This window comes from Bufo bufo, chromosome 4 (assembly GCF_905171765.1).
Source record: "Bufo bufo chromosome 4, aBufBuf1.1, whole genome shotgun sequence".
Lineage (NCBI taxonomy): Eukaryota > Metazoa > Chordata > Amphibia > Anura > Bufonidae > Bufo > Bufo bufo.
The window spans coordinates 89,678,963-89,703,248 of NC_053392.1; positions in this window are offsets into that span (position 1 = coordinate 89,678,963).

Here is a 24,286-nt window from a genome sequence, read left to right on the forward strand (position 1 = left end):
GTCATCAGTGATGAGCGGCAGGGGCAATATTCGAATTTGTAATATTTTGCGAATATTTTGGCGAACATTCGCCATATATTAGCGAATTCGAGAATTCAGGATTTCCAGTCATTATTTTCTTGATTGAGAAAAATTTGCGATACAAAAATTTGCGATCAACATTACTCCTAAAGTCAAAGATATTGCAGCCTTCTCATTGGCCCACAAGTAAGAAGCAGTGAGGGATCATGGGTACTGATAAAAAAAATATATAAAATATTCGCTATTATGAAGATATAGCACTATATTCTAGATATTCGCAAATTCTCGAAGTGCCAATATTCGCGATAAAAATTAGCGATTAGAATATTCGCGATCAACACTAGTGGTCATCAAAGTGTGATCCCAATTAATTTTAAAAAGTACTGGCACATATATGTATTGCCCTTTTGCTATTGTTACCTATTTTTCATTTGTTTTCTTCTTTATGTAGAGTATACTGTACATAATGCTGCTATCTAGAAACCTTCAAGCAGTGGGCCAGGGTTTGCTCACAGATCTTAAAGGGTTTCTGTCACCCCACAAAACTCATTATTTTTTTTTGGGATAGTTAGATTCCTTATAGGGCGATATAGGAGAATATAATAGTCTTACTTACTTTCATGCGGCCGATTCTTTATAAAACGAAGTTTTATAATATGTAAATGAGGGCTCTACCAGCAAGTAGGGCGTCTACTTGCTGGTAGCCGCAGCAGCAATCCGCCCCCTCGCCGTGTTGATTGACAGGGCCAGCCGTGATCTCCTCCTCCGGCCGGCCCTGTCAGTAATTCAAAAATCGCGCGCCTCTGGTCATTCGGCGCAGGCGCTCTGAGATGAGGAGGCTCGTCTCCTCAGCACTCCCTCAGTGCGCCTGCGCCGATGACGTCTTCTCTTTCGGTGATGTCATCGGCGCAGGCGCACTGAGGAGACGAGCCTCCTCATCTCAGAGCGCCTGCGCCGAATGACCAGAGGCGCGCGATTTTTGAATTACTGACAGGGCCGGCCGGAGGAGGAGATCCCGGCTGGCCCTGTCAATCAACACGGCGAGGGGGCGGATTGCTGCTGCGGCTACCAGCAAGTAGACGCCCTACTTGCTGGTAGAGCCCTCATTTACATATTATAAAACTTCGTTTTATAAAGAATCGGCCGCATGAAAGTAAGTAAGACTATTATATTCTCCTATATCGCCCTATAAGGAATCTAACTATCCCAAAAAAAAAAAAAGAGTTTTGTGGGGTGACAGAAACCCTTTAAAGAGCAACTTCCAAAAAATGTTTATTCTCTGACCTGTTATAAAAGTACATGATGTAAATCATAGTGAAGGTAACCGTTTTATCGGTGTCAGTTTCTCTATTCATTCTTATGAGACTGACCTTGAAGCTCTTATTAGAATGAATAGAGAAACTGGCTTCCTGTCCACATAAAAAACGCTGTACTAGCTGAGGAGTCAGAGGACCAGCCACATGACACAACTGAGGGTCAGAAGGGAGTGGATAATGCACAACTACACTCACAGGTAACATGATTACTTTCACTACAATTTACACCATGGGCCTTTTTAATGAGCCAGAGAATAAAAAAAAAGGAGGGAGTGATTCTTCAATATAACTTTATCTTTATATCAGTTCAGTGGTATGTGAATGTCCAGACAGTTGGCTAGTTAACATTTAGAGGGTGACACAATTCCTTTAAATGGTACTTGTACAGCATCCTCCACCCTATGGCAGGTCTCTTGTGGGCTATAGCACAGTAGAGGAGATAAAGTGGTACAGGAGGGTTATTGGTGGGAGAACAGCCGGCTTTTGAGCTGGGCAGTGGAGAAGAGAGTGATAATCTTTGTAATCACATCAATGGCATTAGTCAGAGCCGAGAGCCATGATGTTACCTCAGCTGTGGAGGAGGGTGGACATGACCATGATAAGTTAAGTAGCTCTGTGTGCAGGAGGAGAAAACAGTATAAGAGGAAGGAGGAGGCTGAGGACAGTGTGAGTGGCTTGGACTAAGTGTAGACGGGCCTAATGTGAGGGCTGTAGCTGTAAGACTTTTGATGACTTTTTCATCCTTCAAAGCTCATAGGCGATCATTTACTAAATGATATACACCAGTTTCCAAGTTTCAATTTCTCTACTTCTATAATACATAGTAATACCTACAAAAATAGTTATTACTTTACATTCCCCATATGTCTACTTCATGTTTGGATCAATTTGGGAATGATATTTTATTTTTTGGGGATGTTACAAGGCTTAGAAGTTTAGAAGCAAATCTTGAAATTTTTCAGAAATTTTCAAAAACCCACTTTTTAGGGACCAGTTCAGGTCTGAAGTCACTTTGTGAGGCTTACATAATAGAAACCACCCAAACCACCCCATTCTAGAAACTACAACCCTCAAGGTATTCAAAACTAATTTAACAAACGTCGTTAACCCTTTAGGTGTTCCACAAGAGTTAATGGCAAATGGTGATAAAATTTCAGAATTTAGATTTTTTGGCAAATTTTCCATTTTAATCAATTTTTTCCAGTAACAAAGCAAGGGTTAACAGCCAAACAAAATGCTATATTTATTGCCCCGATTCTGTAGTCTGCAGAAACACACCATATGTGGCCGTAAACTACTGTACGGGCACACAGTAGGGCGTAGAGGGGAAGGTGCACCGTATGGTTTTTGGAAGGCAGATTTTGCTGGACTGGTTTTTTTGACACCATGTGTCATTTGAAGCCCCCCTGATGTACCCCTAGAGTAGAAACTCCATAAAAGTACCCCATCTAAGAAACTACACCCCTCAAGGTATTTAAAACAGATTTTACAAACTTTGTTAACCCTTTAGGTGTTGCACAAGAGTTATTGGCAAATGGAGATGAAATTTTTGAATTTCAATTTTTTGGCAAATTTTCCATTTTAATCAATTTTTTCCAGTAACAAAGCAAGGGTTAACAGCCAAACAAAATGCTATATTTATTGCCCCGATTCTGTAGTTTGCAGAAACACACCATATGTGGCCATAAACTACTGTACGGGCACACAGTAGGGCGTAGAGGGAAAGGTACGCCGTATGGTTTTTGGAAGGCAGATTTTGCTGGACTGTTTTTTTTTACACCATGTCCCATTTGAAGCCCCCCTGATGCACCCCTAGAGTAGAAACTCCATAAAAGTGACCCCATCTAAGAAACTACACCCCTCAAGGTATTCAAAACTGATTTTACAAACTTTGTTAACCCTTTAGGTGTTCCACAAGATTTTATGGAAAATAGAGATACAATTTCAAAATGTCACTTTTTTGGCAGATTTTCCATTTTAAAATTTTTTTTTTACAGTTACAAAGCAAGAGTTAACAGCCAAACAAAACTCAATATTTATGGCTCTTATTCTGTAGTTTACAGAAACACCCCATATGTGGTCGTAAACCGCTGTATGGGCACACGGCAGGGTGCAGAAGGAAAGGAATGCCATGCGAATTTGGAAGGCAGATTTTGCTGGACTGGTTTTTTGACACCATGTCCCTTTTGAAGCCCCCCTGATGCACCCCTAGAGTAGAAACTCAAAAAAAGTGACCCCATTATAGAAACTACGGGATAGGGTGGCAGTATTGTTGGTACTAGTTTAGAGTACATATGATTTTTGGTTGCTCTATATTACACTTTTTGTGAGGCAAGGTAACCAGAAATAGCTATTTTGGCACCGTTTTTATTTTTTGTTATTTTTAACATTCATTTGACAGGTTAGATCATGTAATATTTTTATAGAGCAGGTTGTCACGGATGCGGCGATACCTAATATGTATACTATTTTTTTATTTATGTAAGTTTTACACAATGATTTCTTTTTTGAAACAAAAAAAATGATGTTTAGTGTCTCCATATCTTGGGTAGGCTATGGTTTTTGCGGGATGAGATGACGGTTTGATTGGCACTATTTTGGGGTGCGTATGACTTTTTGATCGCTTGCTATTACACTTTTTGTGATGTAAGGTGACAAAAAAAATTGCTTTTTTTACACCGTTTTTTTTTTTTTTTTACGGTATTCACCTGAGGGGTTAGGTCATGTGATATTTTTATAGAGCAGGTTATTATGGACGCGGCTATACCTAATATGTATACTTTTTTTTTATTTATGTAAGTTTTACACTATTATTTTATTTTTGAAACAAAAACAAAAAAATCATGTTCTGAGAGCCATAGTTTTTTCAGTTTTTGGGCGATTATCTTAGGTAGGGTCTCATTTTTTGCGGGATGAGGTAACGGTTTGATTGGTACTATTTTGGCGTACATACGACTTTTTTGATCACTTTTGGGAAGTAAGGTGGGCAAAATTTCAATTTCATCATAGTTTTTTTTTTTTTTATGGCGTTCACCGTGTGGGTAAAGTAACATGACTGTTTTATAGATCAGGTCGTTACGGACGCGGTGATATCAAACATGTGTAGGGAATTTCATTTTTTTTTCATTTTTAATCAGTGATAAATGTGTTTCTTTTACTTTTTTTTGACCCAGACCCACTTGGTTCTTGAAGATCCAGTGGGTCTGATGTCTGTATAATACAGTACAGTACACTATATAGGGTACTGTACTGTATTTTCACTTTACAAAGTCTGATTAGACTTCTGCCTTTAGCAGAAGTCTAATCAGCACCATGGACAGCCTCTGATTAGTACCATGGACAGCCGGACGCCTGTGAAGGCGTCCGGTTGCCATGGTATCCATCACTCGCTGCCACAGCTGAGCAGTGGGTGATGGAGAGGGAGGGGGGCCCCCTACCTCTCCCATCGGGAGCTGAAAAAGCACAGCAGCCCCCGATGGGAGAGGGAGGGAGCTTCCTCCCTCTTAACCTTTTCCATACAGCGGTCCCTATGGACCGCGGCATGGAAGGGGTTAAACGCATGGCATCTGTGCCAGCACAGATGTCAGGCGTTTCAAGCATAGTGTCAGTAATGTGCTGACACTCTGCAAACCGCTCGGTTATCCTGAGAGAGGGGGCGGGCGGATGATCGCATAAAGCCCGCCCCCCCAAGCACCGCCCGCACCGCCCGCCCCACCGCCCGCCCTCCCTGCCGCACTTTCCGCACCCCCCTCCGCTGCGCCCGCCAGCAGATAACAAAGAGGGCAGCAGGGGGGGGTTTAAACATTAAAATAAAGCTTATTTGAAGTTTCTGATCCCCGCGGTCACATACCGCGCGGATCAGAAATTTCCGAAACCGCAGCAAACCGCAGGTCTGAATTGACCTGCGGTTTGCTGCGATCGCCGACATGGGGGGGGTCACAGGACCTCTCGGCGCATTTAGCCAAGGTGCCTGCTCAATGATTTGAGCAGGCACCGGGTTCCGATCACAGCCCGCTGGGAGGCGGTGATCGGAACTATACATGACGTACCGGTACGTCATGTGTCCTTAAGTTCCAGGACAACATGCCGTACCGATACGTCATGTGTCCTTAAGAGGTTAAACTGAAGTAATAAAGGTCTCTTAATGTTATTTGCTGGATCAACATTTAGTCTTTTTTATGCATGGAGGAGCTTAAACTAACTCTGGATCGGAGCTGAATTGGAATTTTTTTCGACCACCCGTGAGCTGGGTGTTTACACATTTACAGTAGAGGGTCAATACAGAAGTCAGGCATAGGTCAGGTGCAGAGGGTCAGAAATCAGTAAACAAACAGAGGTCGATACATGGGTAGACAATAGAAACAGCACACCTACACAGGAGCTAGTAGAAAGTATTCCTATACAGCAGAAGTCTCATATTTGATTTTTTTTTTTTGTAACTGGCCGTGCAGCTCTATAGTATAGTGGTTAACATTTGGAGCTGTAATTTAGAAGGTTGTGAGTTCAAATCCCGTCAGAAATAGAGGCTTAATTTAATTTAAACATATATAAGTTTTTAGCCATGATATATTTACAAATATTATTATATATTTATAATATATAATATATTATGGCTAAAACATCAGTAGCAATTTCCCACATAATATGCATTCATATACAGTACAGACCAAAAGTTTGGACACACCTTTTTATTCAAAGAGTTTTCTTTATTTTCATGACTATGAAGGCACCAAAACTATGAATTAACACATGTGGAATTATATACATAACAAACAAGTGTTAAAAACTGAAAATATGTCATATTCTAAGTTCTTCAAAGTAGCCACCTTTTTCTTTGATTACTGCTTTGCACACTCTTGGCATTCTCTTGATGAGCTTCAAGAGGTAGTCCCCTGAAATGGTCTTCCAACAGTCTTGAAGGAGTTCCCAGAGATGCTTAGCACTTGTTGGCCCTTTTGCCTTCACTCTGCGGTCCAGCTCAGCCCAAACCATCTCGATTGGGTTCAGGTCCGGTGACTGTGGAGGCCAGGTCATCTGGCGCAGCACCCCATCACTCTCCTTCATGGTCAAATAGCCCTTACTTTCAAAGTTTTCCCAATTTTTCGGCTGACTGACTGACCTTCATTTCCTAAAGTAATGATGGCCACTCGTTTTTCTTACTTATCTGCTTTTTTCTTGCCATAATACAAATTCTAACAGTCTATTCAGTAGGACTATCAGCTGTGTATCCACCTGACTTCTTCTCAACGCAACTGATGGTCCCAACCCCATTTATAAGGCAATAAATCCCACTTATTAAACCTGACAGGGCACACCTGTGAAGGGAAAACCATTTCAGGGGACTACCTCTTGAAGCTGATCAAGAGAATGCCAAGAGTGTGCAAAGCAGTAATCAAAGCAAAAGGTGGCTACTTTGAAGAACCTAGAATATGACATATTTTCAGTTGTTTCACACTTGTTTGTTATGTATATAATTCCACATGTGTTAATTCATAGTTTTGATGCCTTCATAGTCATGAAAATAAAGAAAACTCTTTGAATGAGAAGGTGTTTCCAAACTTTTGGTCTGTACTGTATATATATATATATATATATATATATATGTTTAGTAATTACAAAAAAAATATATTAAATATATTTAAAAAAATTATCCTCTATTTCTGAAATCTTTCTGGCGGGATTTGAACTCACAACCTTCTACATTACAGCCAATAATCTTAACCACTACACTATAGAGCTGCATGGCAAGCTTCTAAAATAAAAAATAAAAAATGAGACTTCTGCTGTATAGGAATACTTACTACTAGTAAGTATTCCTATATAGAAGAAGTCTCATATACAGGGAGTGCAGAATTATTAGGCAAATGAGTATTTTGACCACATCATCCTCTTTATGCATGTTGTCTTACTCCAAGCTGTATAGGCTCGAAAGCCTACTTCCAATTAAGCATATTAGGTGATGTGCATCTCTGTAATGAGAAGGGGTGTGGTCTAATGACATCAACACCCTATATCAGGTGTGCATAATTATTAGGCAAAATGGGTCAAAAGAAGGACTTGACAGGCTCAGAAAAGTCAAAAATAGTGAGATATCTTGCAGAGGGATGCAGCACTCTTAAAATTGCAAAGCTTCTGAAGCGTGATCATCGAACAATCAAGCGTTTCATTCAAAATAGTCAACAGGGTCGCAAGAAGCGTGTGGAAAAACCAAGGCGCAAAATAACTGCCCATGAACTGAGAAAAGTCAAGCGTGCAGCTGCCAAGATGCCACTTGCCACCAGTTTGGCCATATTTCAGAGCTGCAACATCACTGGAGTGCCCAAAAGCACAAGGTGTGCAATACTCAGAGACATGGCCAAGGTAAGAAAGGCTGAAAGACGACCACCACTGAACAAGACACACAAGCTGAAACGTCAAGACTGGGCCAAGAAATATCTCAAGACTGATTTTTCTAAGGTTTTATGGACTGATGAAATGAGAGTGAGTCTTGATGGGCCAGATGGATGGGCCCGTGGCTGGATTGGTAAAGGGCAGAGAGCTCCAGTCCGACTCAGACGCCAGCAAGGTGCAGGTGGAGTACTGGTTTGGGCTGGTATCATCAAAGATGAGCTTGTGGGGCCTTTTCGGGTTGAGGATGGAGTCAAGCTCCACTCCCAGTCCTACTGCCAGTTTCTGGAAGACACCTTCTTCAAGCAGTGGTACAGGAAGAAGTCTGCATCCTTCAAGAAAAACATGATTTTCATGCAGGACAATGCTCCATCACACGCGTCCAAGTACTCCACAGCGTGGCTGGCAAGAAAGGGTATAAAAGAAGAAAATCTAATGGCATGGCCTCCTTGTTCACCTGATCTGAACCCCATTGAGAACCTGTGGTCCATCATCAAATGTGAGATTTACAAGGAGGGAAAACAGTACACCTCTCTGAACAGTGTCTGGGAGGCTGTGGTTGCTGCTGCACGCAATGTTGATGGTGAACAGATCAAAACACTGACAGAATCCATGGATGGCAGGCTTTTGAGTGTCCTTGCAAAGAAAGGTGGCTATATTGGTCACTGATTTGTTTTTGTTTTATTTTTGAATGTCAGAAATGTATATTTGTGAATGTTGAGATGTTATATTGGTTTCACTGGTAAAAATAAATAATTGAAATGGGTATATATTTGTTTTTTGTTAAGTTGCCTAATAATTATGCACAGTAATAGTCACCTGCACACACAGATATCCCCCTAAAATAGCTAAAACTAAAAACAAACTAAAAACTCCTTCCAAAAATATTCAGTTTTGATATTAATGAGTTTTTTTGGGTTCATTGAGAACATGGTTGTTGTTCAATAATAAAATTAATCCTCAAAAATACAACTTGCCTAATAATTCTGCACTCCCTGTGTATGTATATATATATATATATATATATATATATATATATATAATTTTATTAATTTTTTTATATAAAAAATTTATCGCAACTGCCCATGCAGCTCTATAGTGTAGTGGTTAAAATTCTTGGCTGTAATGTAGAAGGTTGTGAGTTCAAATCAGAAACTTCAGAAATAGAGGCCAAATTAGATTTAAATAGAATGGCTCGGGCACACGTGATATTCAGCTCAACACAGCAATGTTTGGCCAAGCATGCTCGCCCAACACTACTAAAGAGCCTTAAAGTAGCCAAGGATTGCCAGCCATTTGCTGATGAACATTAGTGTGCATGCTTACCCTCTAAGTGCCAGAGGGAGCAAATGCATGCACCCTATGGACAGAGGAGAAGCCTTGCCAGCAAGCTGGCCACAGTCTATGTGGAGAGACAGAGTAGACCCAATCGAAGATAGTAGGAGGTGAGTCTGGACCGCCAGGCAGGGTAAGCAGAACAGCTACACTTAGATTTTGGCATAAGAATTTTTTCTATAAATAAAACATATGATTTCATGAGATTTTTAAGTGATTTCCAGTGTTTCTTTTACTTTTTTAACCCATATTGCCCCTTATCTGAAATGTTTTATTACATTGGAAAATTTGACATTTTTTTGGTCTAGTATGACTAAATTATTTTGTTTCTATCAACTTAGTATAAACCAATAGCAGGTTATCATCATCTAGCACAATAGGAATAAGAAAAATATGCTTTGTAATATGAAGTTGTGGTCAGAACAGACAGCATTAGACATACATGACAGTGCCACTTATAATGCTTTTAATGAATGGATTGTCAGTCTCCTTCAAAATCAATTACTGTGTTAAGCAGACTGTCAGGTCTCATTTATTCCGAGCAAAGTCCTCTTTTCCAAAACAGTTTCATTATCTATTCACAGTATTGAATACAGACAGTAATTTAATTACATCTATTAATATCAATCACATTGTACATCTCATAAAAGTGGATTTTGTATGAGATCCAGCTGAATGACTAGCTACATGACAACTATTAGGTTTAAAGAAATATCATTTTAGTGCTAAATATATCAGAGTTTATATCCATAGTGAGACATTCATTTTGGGTTCTCTTATGTTATGCTTGGAATTCAATTTAAAGGGGCTGTGGTGGTTTAGAAAACGCTTTCTCAAATATTCTCCTATGGTTGATTTTAGATTAATATAGGGGATGCTCTAATTTGGGTCCTCTATCAATTAGCTGGAGCAGACACTATGTACAGTGCCTAGAGGACTCAGCATGTCCGTGCATTACATGGACAGTGCATTAACTTCCATGGACAGCATGTAAATTTTCATTCCCCCGGTGGTGGTGCTGGAAGGGAATTCTACATCTGTTCATGAGGAGGAAGTGGACTTCATACATGTGATATGATATTGCCTTACATTTCTGACTACTGGAATAAATTTATGGATTTAAAGGCTATGTATATGTCACATCTGTGACAGGTCCCAGAAGGTCTGAAAGATTATCTATGCATTAGTGATCTGACAGCCTCTTTTGGTTTCACTTTGTCTGTGTGTTGCTGGTATGTCCACACCTCCTGTTAAGGTGTAGATCATGTGACCTCTACCACACCCTATTTAGTCTGACTTTTCCCATCACTCCTTGCTTGGGATAGCTTCATTTGGTCTTGGAAGAGCTGGAGTGTGGTTTGTGTTGAAGTCCTGTTCATCCTTCAGCCTCTGAAGTTAAGTGTTCAGCTTGTCGTGTTTTGTATCCCCCCCGGTTGTTTACTAGGCCTCAGTGAGACGCTAGTTCCTTCACCAGGGAAGGAACAGGTGGTCTCTGCCCTGACATTATCCCAAGCCCATACCGCCATTTTTGTTCTGATCTGTGCAGATACTATAGATACTATGTCTGCACTGGTCGAACAGATGCAGAATCTGACTTTGGAGGTAGCAGACCTCTGCGCAACTGTCTTGCAGATTCAGAGTCCACAGGCTGCTGGTTCCGGTGGTGGGTCCCAGGCCTGTCCTGAACCGAAGGTGGCTCTCCCGGACAGGTTTTCCGGGGGTAGTGACAATTTCACCCGGTTCAGGGAGTCATGTAAATTATACTTTAAGCTGCGTCCATACTCTTCTGGGGATGAGTGTCAACGTGTAGGTGTGATTATTTCATTGCTTAAAGAGGACGCCCAATCTTGGGCTTTTTCTCTGCCGACCGGATCACTGTCCCTTCGGTCGGTAGATTAATTCTTCAGAGCCTTGGGTCTCATCTACGATGACCCGGATCGGATCTCTCAGGCCGAGACCAAGTTACGGAGTTTGCGGCAGGGAGATCGTTCCGCGGAGACCTATTGCTCTGAATTTAGGAGATGGGCTACCGATACTGAGTGGAACGATCCTGCTCTCCGCAGCCAATTCTGTCAGGGTCTCTCTGAGAGACTGCAGGACGCATTGGCCTTTCATGAAAATCCTGAGTCATTGGAGGCAGCTATGTCCCTTGCTGTACGTCTAGATAGACGCCTGAGGGAGAGATCTAGGGGTCCTCACCTTCAGGACGTACTGTCCAATAAGGGTACTGCTTCCTTTGACACTTATGGTGGAAAGACACTGGTAGTTGCGCCTTGTGATGAGCCTATGCAGTTAGTAGGAGCTACTCCTGGCAAAAGCTTGGGTCATGTGAAAGGAGTCTGCTTTTATTGTGGCAAGAAGGGATATTTTGTGAACATTTGTCCGTACTTGCAGCATCAAGGTGTAAACAAAAAGAAAAAACCTTTTAATCCTCAAATTACTATTGGTGGTGTGGATGGGGAGCAAGAAAACCTACATTTGTCTTTTACTGGTAGTACCCGTTTTCTCCTGACTGCCGAGGTGGCGCTAGAGTCCAAAACTGTGAAAATCGAAGCATTTATCGACAGTGGGGCAGGAGTTAACTTGATTGATGGAGAGTTTGCATGCATTCATGGGTTGACTACTAATGCATTAGAGAAAAGTATTTCTGTCTTTGCAATTGACTCAGCACCTCTCACCCAAGAATGTCTGTCGCAGGTAGTGAATGACATTCATTTAAGAGTGGGTGATTTGCATCAGGAATCTATCTCCTGTTATGTATTGGAGGGTCTGCCTGCTCCGTTGGTGTTGGGCTTACCATGGTTAAGCAAACATAACCCTAACATCGACTGGCAAGCAAGACAGATTCTCGATTGGAGTGATTTTTGCATGGACAACTGTCTTAATGCATCATTCTCTATGGTGACCACTAAAACTGTACCCTCGTTCATTTCAGAATTTTCTGATGTTTTCTATGAGAGTGGTAATCAGGAGTTGCCTCGGCACCGGGAGTATGACTGTCCTGTCAATCTTATTCCCGGAGCTAAATTGCCCAAATCTCGGTTGTATAATCTTTCGGAACCCGAAAGAAAGGCCATGCCAGAGTATATTACCGAGAGTTTGGCAAAGGGACATATTAGACCATCCAAGTCCCCAGCGGCTGACTTCCATGAGCTCAATCGTATTACCGTCTGTGAACCTTACCCCCTTCCTTTGATTCCGGATTTTTTTAGTCAGATTGTCGGTGCCAAGGTGTTCTCTAAGTTGGATCTAAGGGGGGCATATAATCTGGTAAGGATCAAGGAGGGGGATGAGTGGAAGACCGCATTTAATATCATTTTGAAAACCTGGTTATGCCCTTTGGGTTAACCAATGCTCCTGCGGTTTTTCAACACTTTGTCAATGACCTCTTTCATTATCTGGTGAGGAGTTTTGTCGTTGATGACATACTAATTTATTCGCCTGATATAGAGACTCATCAGGATCATGTGAGACAGGAGTTACAGATCCTAAGAGAGAAAAAGTTGTATGCTAAGATGGAAAAGTGTGTATTTGCTGTACAGGAAGTGCAATTTCTGGGTTACCTGCTCTCATCCTCAGGTTTTCGTATGGATCCCGAGAAGGTCCGTGCTGTGTTGGACTAGGATCGACCCGAAAATCTGAAAGCGCTTATGCGGTTTTTGGGGTTTACCAACTACTACCGTAAATTTATCTTGAACTATTCATCGGTGGTTAAACCTTTAACAGAAATGACTAGGAAGGGTGCGGATATTTCTGTCTGGATGATGCGGCATTACAGGCCTTTTCTGCTATGAAAGAATGTTTTGCTTTGGCCCCTATTCTGATGCAACCGGACGTGACTCAGCCATTTATTGTTAAGGTTGACGCGTCCGATTTAGGGGTAGGAGCAATCTTGTCGCAAGGTCCTTCACCTAGTAAATGGCACCCATGTGCATTTTTCTCTATAAGACTCTCTACTGCTGAAAGGAATTATGATGTGGGGAATAGGGAATTGCTGGCTATTAAGTTGGCGTTCGAGGAATGGCGGCATTGGTTGGAAGGAGCAATTCACCCTATTACAGTAATTACGGATCACAAGAATCTGGCCTACCTGGAGTCGGTTAAGCGACTGAACCCAAGGCAGGCCAGATGGTCATTGTTTTTCACCAGATTTAACTTCATCGTCACTTACCGCCCTGGGGTTAAGAAAGTCAAGGCGGATGCTTTGTCGCGTAGCTTTCCTGGGGGGGGGGGGTGAGTCTAATGACCCTAGTCCCATTTTATGTGAAGGGGTAGTCATATCCGCTCTTTATACTGATCTTGAGGCCAGGGTGTTGGAGGCACAGGAGGATGCTCCGGACTCTTGTCCTCCGGGGAAGTTGTTTGTTCCCTCCGTATTACGTCACAAGGTGTTCGAGGAACATCACTGTACGGTGCTTGCTGGGCACCCTGGGGGCAGATCGACTGTCGATCTCATCTCTCGCAGATTTTGGTGGCTGGGGTTGCGTAAGTGTGTTGAGGACTATGTGTCAGCCTGTGGTACCTGTGCACGTGCTAAGGTGACATATACTCGGCCTTCCGGATCTCTGCTTCCATTGCCCATCCCGTCCAGACCTTGGACCCATTTGTCCATGGATTTTATCACGGATTTACCGAATTCTTCCGGGAAAAACTGTGATTCTGGTGGTTGTAGAGTGGTCTTCATTCTTGTAGTTAGCTGAGTTTGCTATAAATAACTGTAGACAGGAATCCACTGATAAGTCGACGTTTTTTGGGGCATATGGGTTCCATCCACAGTTTAGTACATTTTCTGGTGCTCAAAATTCCGGCATTCCCGAGGAGGAACTATTTTCCTCTTTGTCTTCTATTTGGTGGAAAATCCAAAATAACCTGAAAAAGATGGGTAAAAGGTATAAGCGTGTGGCTGACAGGAGAATTATGAGTGGTCCGGACCCGAGAGTGGGTGATTCTGTGTGGTTGTCTACAAGAAACATTAAACTTAAGGTACCTTCTTGGAAGTTGGGCCCAAGATTTATTGGTCCATATAAGATCACTGCCATTGTTAACCCTGTAGCCTTCCGTCTTGAACTTCCTCAGGCATTGAAAATCCATAACGTATTTCATAAATCGTTGCTAAAGAAATGTGTCGAACCTGTTGAGCCGTCCTCCTTGCCTCCTGCTCCTGTCATGGTGGACGGCAATTTAGAATTTCAGATCAGCAGGATTGTGGACTCCCGAGTTCTCCGGAGAGCCCTCCAGTATCTCGTTCATTGGAGAGGGTGCGGACCACAGGAGAGGATGTGGGTTCCAGCGACCGATGTTAAAGCTAGTCGTCTGGTGAGAGCATTCCACAGAGCTCATCCTGATAAGGTCGGTCCTGGGTGCCCGGAGGTCACCCGTAGAAGGGGGGGTACTGTCACATCTGTGACAGGTCCCAGAAGGTCTGAAAGACTATCTATGCATTAGTGATCTGACAGCCTCTTTTGGTTTCACTTTGTCTGTGTGTTGCTGGTATGTCCACACCTCCTGTTCAGGTGTGGATCATGTGACCTCTACCACGCCCTATTTAGTCTGACTTTTCCCACCACTCCTTGCTTGGGATAGCTTCATTTGGTCTTGGAAGAGCTGGAGTGTGGTTCGTGTTGAGGTCCTGTTCATCCTTCATCCTCTGAAGTTAAGTGTTCCGCTTGTCGTGTTTTGTATCCCCCCCCCCCCCCCGGTTGTTTACTAGGCCTCAGTGAGACGCTAGTTCCTTCACCAGGGAAGGAACAGGTGGTCTCTGCCCTGTCATTATCTTTAGGGCATCTGAGAGTCACCAGGGTTTTCTAGGTTCCCGTGTATGGGTATCTCTACCATCGAGAGGTGCCCATACGGATAGGAGTTAGGGCCAGGAGCAGGGTTTTATAGGTGGTGACCCTTTTCCTTCCCTAGCGGTGAGGCCTAGTGTCTTTCCCCTTACTTCTTGATTGTCTTTTGGTGTTCTCCCCTACTACATCCGTGACAGTATACCTTTGGGGTCAATTTTTTTTTTTTTTACATTGTCCTTTTTTTCCATTTTATCCACCATGATGGCCCACAATGAGATTGACCCTTGACCTCTGTAGGGGCAGGAACATATGAAGAGAGTTAAAATTCCCTCCACCCCTCCACCTCTCCACCTCCTCAGTGCTTTTCTGCTCCTACAGGGGCCAACATGTGGAGAGAGCCCTCCTATCGGGGGGGGGGGGGGGGGGGTAGCAACTTTATTCTCTTTCAGGAATCTCCTGCTGTCCTCCCACGGCATGGACTAAGGCTGGACAGCATGGAGCAACATGGACCCTCGTCTTGGCTAAGGCCTCATGCACACGGCCGTGTTCCACAGCCGAGAGCGGTCCGTGGTAACCCGGCCGGGATTCCTGCTGACAGCAGGAGCGCACGGCGTCATTGGTTGCTATGACGCAGTGCGCTTCATGCCGCCGATGCTTCATGCCGCCGGAACACGGCCGTGTGCATGAGGCCTTATGCTGAGGCCTGTGGTCCTTTCTTACTATCCAGGAAGCAGTCCGGGTTACCTCCTTCCTTCTATCCGGGAAGCAGTCCGGGGTGCCGGCTTCATGAGGGTGGCTCGCTCGCTGCGCTTGGCGTCCTCCTTCACTGTTTGTCATGTGACCGGCTGGGGGAGTAGGTGCGGCGCATGGAGCGTTTTTTTTAAGAGGCGGGCCATGCGGCGCATGGACCTTAAGGAAGACTGGTGCGACGCCGGCACACGCCGATGACCTGTGGGCGCAGCTGAATGACGTCAGACGCCGGCAGTAATTAAAAATAATCGCGGTTCCAGCAGCCCTCGCCTGCAAGCACCATGATGTCTGAAGCACCTACTCCCCGCCAGGAAGCCTCCGATCTTTCGGCCATCAGTACCGAGAGTCCCCTCAGGGGGGTGTATTTCAAAGTCTATTCTCTTAAAGTTCAGATGCTAATTGCGGTATATCTGGTTGCTCTCTCACTTCCAGGGCACTAAAGAGTCTAAATCTAAAGTGAGATTTCTAAAATGCAATGCATGCTCCAAAAGGCTTCCTGAAAATTACAAAAAAAAAGGCTGTGCAGATCCTGCACGGCAGAAATTTTGAAAGAAGAACAACCAGACATTCTAACAGAAATTAAATCTTTCATTTTGGACGAGATTAAATCTTCTTTGGCCACTATGTCAGCTCCCGCCAGTAACCCCAACCCTCCCAAGAAACGCAAACTATCTGTTATTTCCTCCTCTGATGCCGAGGATGTAGAAGAAGCCTCCATCACATCTAGACAAATACCTAACGAGGATCCCCTGTCAGAAGGGGAGATCGTGGAGGAAGATAAAAAAAAATTCTTCTCCTCAGATGAAATGGAGGAATTACTAAGAGCTGTTAGGGCCACAATAAGAATTGTGGATACCCCTAAGCCCCGTACTGTCCAAAACGAAATGTTCGGGGGTCTTAGATCAAAACTTCCGTTGTCTTTCCTATAAACGAAAACATACGGGAAATGATCATGGAAGAGTGGTCGGATACAGAGAAGAGGCTAGGGGTCCCCAAAGAGTTTAGAAATAGACTCTGCTTTGACCCAACGGAATGCAAATTATTTAATGAGAACCCTAAGGTTGAAATACAGGTAGCCAAGGTGGTAAAGAAAACCGCTCTACCTTTTGAGGACTCCTCTCAGCTGGGTGATCTGATGGATCGAAAAGCGGATGGGCTCCCGAAAAGATCCTGGGAGTCAGCGATGTTCGGAGTTAAAACAAATATTGCAGCAACATCTGTAGCCAGGGCCAGGTATATATGGCTAGGGGAACTCGACGAACACCAAAAAAAAAAACTTCCAGAGAAGAGATTAGGGATTCTATCCCACTCCTTCGATCTGCCACAGCATTCTTAGCAGATGCTTCTGCGGAATCCATCTGTTTTTCAGCCAAAGACGCTGCTCTCCCTAATGCAGCCCGGAGGGCATTCTGGATGAATGCCTGGTCAGGGGACAAAGCATCTAAAGCCAAGCTCTGCTCTATCCTATTTTCATGGGAATTTGTTTTTGGGCCCACTCTAGATAAAATTCTAGAAAGAGCAGCTGATAAGAAAAAAGGTTTTCCGGAAGATAAGGAAACTAAAAAGAACCCCTTTCGTCAGTTTCAGCCTCAACAAAGATCTTACAGGGGTAAAGGAAAGACCGGCAGCTGGAGCTACCCTAATGGGGGAAGAGAGAGGCTTCGTCCTCAATCCCCAAAACAGACAGACCAAACAACAATGACGCCAGAGTAGGGGGCAGACTGATATTTTTTTTATCTTCATGGGAACAAATCACCTCAAATCCCTGGGTTCTAAACGTAATCTCTCAGGGTTACAAGATAGAATTCACATCAGTCCCCCCAAGAAGATTCTGTATCTCGGCCCAGAACAAAACAGAACTTCCAAAGATATGGCAGGGTGTCCGAGACCTTCTAGATCTAGGCGTAGTTCAAAAGGTCCCAGTACTAGAAGAGAGGAGAGGATTCTATTCCAACCTCTTTCTAGTAAAAAAACCAGACCAGTCCTTTCGAACCATAATAAATTTGAAGCCTTTAACCACCTCAGCCCCCATAGCTTAAACACCCTTAATGACCAGGCCACTTTTTACACTTCTGACCTACAGTACTTTCACCGTTTATTGCTCGGTCATGCAACTTACCACCCAAATGAATTTTACCTCCTTTTCTTCTCACTAATAGAGCTTTCATTTGGTGGTATTTCATTGCTGCTGCCATTTTTACTTTTTTTGTTATTAATCAAAATTTAACGATTTTTTTGCAAAAAAATTACATTTTTCACTTTCAGTTGTAAAATTTTGCAAAAAAAACGACATCCATATATAAATTTTTCTCTAAATTTATTGTTCTACATGTCTTTGATAAAAAAAAAATGTTTGGGTAAAAAAATATGGTTTGGGTAAAAGTTATAGCGTTTACAAACTATGGTACAAAAATGTGAATTTCCGCTTTTCGAAGCAGCTCTGACTTTCTGAGCACCTGTCATGTTTCCTGAGGTTCTACAATGGCCAGACAGTACAAACGCCCCACAAATGACCCCATTTCGGAAAGTAGACACCCTAAGGTATTCGCTGTTGGGCATAGTGAGTTCATTGAACTTTTTATTTTTTGTCACAAGTTAGTGGAAAATGATGATTTTTTTTTATTTTTTTTATTTTTCTTACAAAGTCTCATATTCCACTAACTTGTGACAAAAAATAAAAACTTCTATGAACTCACTATGCCCATCAGCAAATACCTTGGGGTGTCTTCTTTCCAAAATGGGGTCACTTGTGGGGTAGTTATACTGCCCTGGCATTCTAGGGGCCCAAATGTGTGGTAAGTAGTTTGAAATCAAAATCTGTAAAAAATGGCCGGTGAAATCCGAAAGGTGCTCTTTGGAATGTGGGCCCCTTTGCCCACCTAGGCTGCAAAAAAATGTCACACATCTGGTATCTCCATACTCAGGAGAAGTTGGGCAATGTGTTTTGGGGTGTCATTTTACATATACCCATGCTGGGTGAGAAAAATATCTTGGTCAAATGCCAACTTTGTATAAAAAAATGGGAAAAGTTGTCTTTTGCCAAGATATTTCTCTCACCCAGCATGGGTATATGTAAAAAGACACCCCAAAACACATTGCCCAACTTCTCCTGAGTACGGAGATACCAGATGTGTGACACTTTTTTGCAGCCTAGGTGGGCAAAGGGGCCCACATTCCAAAGAGCACCTTTCGGATTTCACCGGCCATTTTTTACAGATTTTGATTTCAAACTACTTTGCACGCATTTGGGCCCCTAGAATGCCAGGGCAGTATAACTACCCCACAAGTGACCCCATTTTGGAAAGAAGACACCCCAAGGTATTCGCTGATGGGCATAGTGAGTTCATAGAAGTTTTTATTTTTTGTCACAAGTTAGTGGAATATGAGACTTTGTAAGAAAAAAAATAAATAAAAAAAATCATCATTTTCCACTAACTTGTGACAAAAAATAAAAAATTCTAGGAACTCGCCATGCCCCTCACGGAATACCTTGGGGTGTCTTCTTTCCAAAATGGGGTCACTAGTGGGGTAGTTATACTGCCCTGGCATTCTAGGGGACCAAATGTGTGGTAAGTAGTTTGAAATCAAAATCTGTAAAAAATGGCCGGTGAAATCCGAAAGGTGCTCTTTGGAATGTGGCCCCCTTTGCCCATCTAGGCTGCAAAAAAGTGTCACACATATAGTATCTCCGTACTCAGGAGAAGTTGGGCAATATGTTTTGGGGTGTCATTTTACATATACCCATGCTGGGTGAGAGAAATATCTCGGCAAAAGACAACTTTTCCCATTTTTTTATACAAAGTTGGCATTTGACCAAGATATTTATCTCACCCAGCATGGGTATATGTAAAATGACACCCCAAAACACATTCCCCAACTTCTCCTGAGTACGGCGATACCACATGTGTGACACTTTTTTGCAGACTAGATGCGCAAAGGGGCCCAAATTCCTTTTAGGAGGGCATTTTTAGACATTTGCATCCCAGACTTCTTCTCACGCTTTAGGGCCCCTAAAAAGCCAGGGCAGTATAAATACCCCACATGTGACCCCATTTTGGAAAGAAGACACCCCAAGGTATTCAATGAGGGGCATGGCGAGTTCATAGAAAAAACAAAGTCTCCCTTTCCGCTAACTTGAGACAAAAATTTCAATCTTTCATGGACTCAATATACCCCTCAGCGAATACCTTGGGGTGTCTTCTTTCCAAAATGGTGTTATTTGTGGGGTGTTTATACTGCCCTGGCATTTGAGGGTCTCCGCAGTCATTACATGTATGGCCAGCATTAGGAGTTTCTGCTATTCTCCTTATATTGAGCATACGGGTAATGAGATTTTTTTTTACGTTCAGCCTCTAGGCTGAAAAAAAAAATGAACGGCACAGATTTCTTCATTCGCATCAATCAATGTGGATGAAAAAATCTCTGCCAAAAAAAAAAAAGGAGGGGAAAGGCGTCTGCCAGGACATAGGAGCTCCGCCCAACATCCATACCCACTTAGCCCGTATGCCCTGGTAAACCAGATTTATCCATTCACATCAATCGATGTGGATGAATAAATCATTGCCGGGATTTTTTATTTTTTTTATATATACAAAGTGTTTGCCAAAGCATATGAACACCGCCACCTCCTCAGCTCATATGCCTCGGCAAACGTATCTTTTACTGCAGAGGAGAAATCTCGTCTTGCAGCGCCGCATACACCGACTTGTGTGTAATCTGACAGCAGCGCAATGCTTCTGTCAGAATGCACATCAGTGCTGCAGCTAGTCGATCGGTTGGTCCACCTGGAAGGTAAAAAAAACAAAACAAAAAAGAAAAAACCAGGCCGCAACGCAATAAATTTTATTAACTTTATAATAACTTTGGAACAGAACATATAAACTTTTTTTTTACTTTTTGAACTGAAATTAACTTTTTTGCTTACTGGTGTTTTTTTTTTTTTTTTTTACCTTTTATAGATCAAACCTCTCCTTCCCCATAGGACAATGTACAAAGTGCAAATCGCCCAAAGATGTGGCGAAGTACATTATGCACTTTATCCCAGGTGAAAGGAGAGGTTTGCAGCAGCTGTGAGTAAAAGGGCCCTAATAGCCCTGTGGGCCTGTCCTGTGAGATGCAATCCCTATGCTAAGTGTACCTGTGTGTGGTACTTCCGGAAACACTCTCCAAAGCATAGGGCAGGGTGGTCAGGGCAGTCAGGACAGAAATAGCGGGTGTCACGCCTTATTCCACTCCTGCTACAGAGACGACATCTTTTTCGGGGTGACGGTTGGGTTGAGGTACCAGGAACGACACTGGGGAAATGTCGCTCGTGTAGACGGCTAACTACACTGGTGGATGGGGCCACGGAACCTTCTGGATACAGGAGGTTCTCGATGATCTCTTCCTGAAATTTGAGGAAGGATCCCGTTCTCCCAGCCTTACTGTAGAGAACAAAACTATTATATGCAGCCAATTGAATTAAATATACAGACACCTTCTTATACCAGCGTCTGGTGCATCGGGAAACTAAATACGGAGACAACATCTGGTCATTGAAGTCCACCCCTCCCATGAGCAAATTATAGTCGTGGACACAGAGGGGCTTTTCAATGACACGGGTTGCTCGCTCAATTTGTATTGTCGTGTCTGCGTGAATGGAGGAGAGCATGTAAACGTCACGCTTGTCTCTCCATTTCACCGCGAGCAGTTCTTCGTTACACAAGGCAGCCCTCTCCCCCCTTGCAAGACGGGTGGTAACGAGCCGTTGGGGGAAGCCCACGAGACTAGTTCGCACGGTGCCACAGCAGCCAATCTGTTCTAGGAACAAATGCCTGAAGAGGGCCACACTTGTGTAGAAATTGTCCACATAAAGATGGTACCCCTTGCCAAATAAGGGTGACACCAAGTCCCAGACTGTCTTCCCACTGCTCCCCAGGTAGTCAGGGCAACCGACCGGCTCCAGGGTCTGATCTTTTCCCTCATAGATCCGAAATATGTGGGTATAGCCTGTGGCCCTTTCACAGAGCTTATACAATTTGACCCCATACAGGGCACGCTTGCTTGGGATGTATTGTTTGAAGCCAAGGCGCCTGGTAAAATGTATTAGGGACTCGTCTACGCAGATGTTTTGCTCGGGGGTATACAAATGTGCAAATTTCTGGTTGAAGTGGTCTATGAGGGGCCGAATTTTGTGGAGCCGGTCAAAAGCAGGGTGGCCTCTGGGACAGGAGGTAGTGTTGTCGCTAAAGTGCAGGAAACGCAGGATGGCCTCAAATCGTGCCCTGCACATAGCAGCAGAGAACATGGGCATGTGATGAATCGGGTTCGTGGACCAATATGACCGCAATTCATGCTTTTTAGTTAGACCCATGTTGAGGAGAAGGCCCAGAAAAATTTTAATTTCGGAAACTTGGACTGGTTTCCACCGGAAAGGCTGGGCATAATAGCTTCCCGGGTTGGCGAATATAAATTGTGTGGCATACCGGTTTGTCTCTGCCACGACTAAGTCCAAGAGCTCCGCAGTCAAGAACAGCTCAAAAAATCCCAGGGCCGAACCGATCTGAGCTGTCTCAAGCCGAACTCCAGACTGGGCGGTGAAATGGGGAACTACAGGTGCGGCTGAAGTTGGTGACTGCCAATCAGGATTTGCCAGCACCTCAGGGACTCTAGGGGGTCTACGGGCCTGTCTGTGCGGTGGCTGCGACGGGGTAACTACTGCACGTGCCACCGTACCAGCTTCAACTGCCCTTCTGGTGCTCGCCACTTCACCATGTTGTACGGCAGTGCTGGTACTAGGTCCAGGGAGGGCTGCGCTGCTGGTGTATGCCTCACCACGTGATCCGACAGCGCCAGCCCCACTCTGCTGCTCTTGAAGCGGATCCTGCGCAACCTGTGGTCTAGCGACACGGGGCCGGGTACGCCTGGTTCTATCAGGGACCTCAACCTCCTCGTCCGAACTTTGGGTCAGAGTGCCACTGCTTTCTACAGGTTCATATTCTGACCCGCTAGATTCGTCAGATGAGGGTTCCCATTCCTCATCCGACTGGTTCAGAATCCTGTAGGCCTCTTCAGAAGAATACCCCCTGTTTGACATTTGGACTACTAAATTTAGGGGTATTCCCTGAGACTACCCAAGAAAAAAAGCAAGCCTGTCTTACAAAGGGGAGGCTAGCGAAGTACCGGAGGCCGCTGCGGTTGATAAAAAATATCAAAACAGATTTTTTTTATCTCCGCAGCGCTTAGAAAGTGATTGTGCAGTGATCAAAAAAATATATATTTTTTGTCACTGCGGCGGGGCGGGTGTGGGTGAACGCACGTGTGGGCGACTGATCAGGCCTGATCGGGCAAACACTGCGTTTTGGGTGGAGGACGAGCTAAGGTGACACTAATACAATTATAGATCTGACTGTGATCAGTTTTGATCACTTACAGATACTATAAAAGTACAAATGCTGATTAGCGATACGCTAATCAGCGAATCAGTGACTGCGGTGCGGTGGGCTGGGCGCTAACTGACGCTAAACTACCTAACCAAGGGGCCTAAACTATCCTAAAACCTAACAGTCAATACCAGTGGGAAAAAAAAGTGACAGTTTACACTGATCACTTTTTTCCTTTCACTAGGTGATTGACAGGGGCGATCAAGGGGTTAATTCGGGTGATGGGGGTGATCTGGGGCTAAGGTGAAGTGTTTGGTGCTACTCACTGTGATGTCTGCTCCTCTGCTGGAACCAACCGACGAAAAGGACCAGCAGAGGAGCAGACAAGCCATTTAACACATCATATTTACTAATATGATGTGTTATCTGGCTTTTCATTCGTTTTTTTTGAAAATCGCCAGCCTGCCAGCCAATGATCGTTGCTAGCAGGCTGGTGACGAACTTGTCCTCTAACTTTTGCCGGCCCGCGATGCGCATGCGCGGGCCGGCTTGGAGCGAAATCTCGCGTCTCGCGAGATGACGCGTATATGCGTGACTCTGCGCAGCGCTGCCGCCTCCGGAACGCGATGCTGCGTTAGGCGGTCCGGAGGCGGTTAAACAGATCCATTCTGTACAGGAAGTTCAGGATGGAAACCATCCCATCCACAATTCCTCTGATCCAAAAAGGGGCGTTTATGTCGTCGATCGACCTCAAAGACGCATATTACCATATCCCTATTCATCATCTCTCTCAAAAATATTTACGGTTCGCACTAAAGGAGGTGGACGGTTTGATCCACCACTTTCAGTACGTCGCCCTTCCTTTCGGCATCTCCTCGGCACCCAGAATTTTTACAAAGATCGTGGTAGAGATGGTGGCTTATCTTCGCCGAGAGGGTATAACAATTATCCCATACCTCGACGATTTCCTAATTCTGGGCAGAACAGAAGTAGAAAACCTATCCGCAACTCAAAGGTTTTCAGAGATTCTAGAAATTCTTGGTTGGATTATAAACATAAAGAAATCCACACTTATTCCATCCAGAAAAATAAGGTTCCTAGGTGTAGAACTGGACTCAACCTTACTAAAAACCTTTCTTCCTCAGGACAAAACAGCAGCGCTGATAGACAAGATCAGGATGTTTCAGAGTTCTCACAGATGCTCCATCAGGAAGACCATGAGTTTACTAGGAAGCTTAACCGCCTGCATACCCTCGGTCCCCTGGTGCCAAAGCCACACGAGGATAATCCAAAATTGGATTCTAAGAGAATGGGATGGAAAACAGGTAAA